The sequence below is a fragment of the Suricata suricatta genome, chromosome 13 (genome assembly GCF_006229205.1).
Source record: "Suricata suricatta isolate VVHF042 chromosome 13, meerkat_22Aug2017_6uvM2_HiC, whole genome shotgun sequence".
NCBI lineage: Eukaryota > Metazoa > Chordata > Mammalia > Carnivora > Herpestidae > Suricata > Suricata suricatta.
This window is the reverse complement of record NC_043712.1, coordinates 3,270,279-3,271,202: the sequence shown is the minus strand read 5'-3', so window position 1 is coordinate 3,271,202 and position 924 is coordinate 3,270,279. Positions and strand designations below refer to the sequence as shown.

General features: G+C 69.8%; 1 protein-coding gene across 1 annotated transcript in view; it reads right to left on the bottom strand.

Annotated features, from left to right (window-relative positions):
* TSC1 (TSC complex subunit 1) overlaps positions 1-452 on the bottom strand; it is a 48,398-nt gene extending 47,946 nt beyond the window's left edge. Inside the window, exon 1 of the mRNA XM_029921215.1 lies at positions 355-452. The gene's annotated coding sequence lies outside the window, so the exon portion shown is untranslated. The remainder of the gene's footprint in view (positions 1-354) is intronic.
* Between the last annotated feature and the right edge of the window lie 472 nt (positions 453-924).

Genomic DNA, 924 nt, shown 5'->3' with positions numbered 1-924 from the left:
CCGCGGGAACCTGTCACCCCACCAGGTGAGGGGCTGGCGAAGGGGCCCACCTCACCCCTGCCCTGGGCACCGCTCCCCGGGGGTGCAGCCGTGCCCTCGGCCGCCGAGGAGGGCCGAAGTGCCGGTCCGGCCCGCCTCGCCTCCCCAGGGGCTCGCCAGCTCTGCGGGGCCCCGCCAGAGAGGGCGCGTAATAAGAGGGAGGAGAAAGCTCTCCGAACACCCCTTCCCGGGTTCCCCCTCCGGCAAGTGAGCGCCTTGCCCCGGCCCCTCGGGGCCTCCCAGACCGGGGTCGTGGTGCCAGGGACGCCCCGAGAAGCCCCCGAGAAAAGGAGGGGGCGACACCCCCATACTCACCCACCGTCTCCTCCCCCTCAGCTGTTTACCTCACAGTTCCCCCAGCCTACAGGGCGCCGCCATCTTGGACGTACAGCACCTCCCCCGTCGTGAAACGTCCACGACCGCTGCAGCCTCCGCCACGAAAAAGAGTGCCCGGGGGGGGCGTCTCAGCTCCCGCTCGACTCCGGCGGCAGGTGACGGCGGCCGGCAGCCCCGTTGGACGGAAGAGGCCGTTCTGCTCATTAATGATGATGAGAACCAGCCGAGAAAGAACCCGGGAGAGTTTGTAAAGTAGGGGGGCGGGGACGGGCGGAAGGATCCCGAATGGAGGCCGCTAAGCGATCTTGTGACTCTGAAGGAGGCGAAAAGAAGGGCCGGCACGGCGGGAGGAGCTACGCGAAGGAGCGAGGGGGCGGGGCGGAGGTCACGTGCCCTGGCGGGCGGGAGGGGCCGTGCAAGAGGCGTAAACAAGGTGGCCTGGCTGGGTGTGGTTGGGGTGCCTCCGGCCTTCCCCCGCGCCCCCTCGGTCCTTGCAGACCCGGTTGTTCTTCCCCCACCGCCCAGGGCCTCTCTCCCTAACCCGCCGCA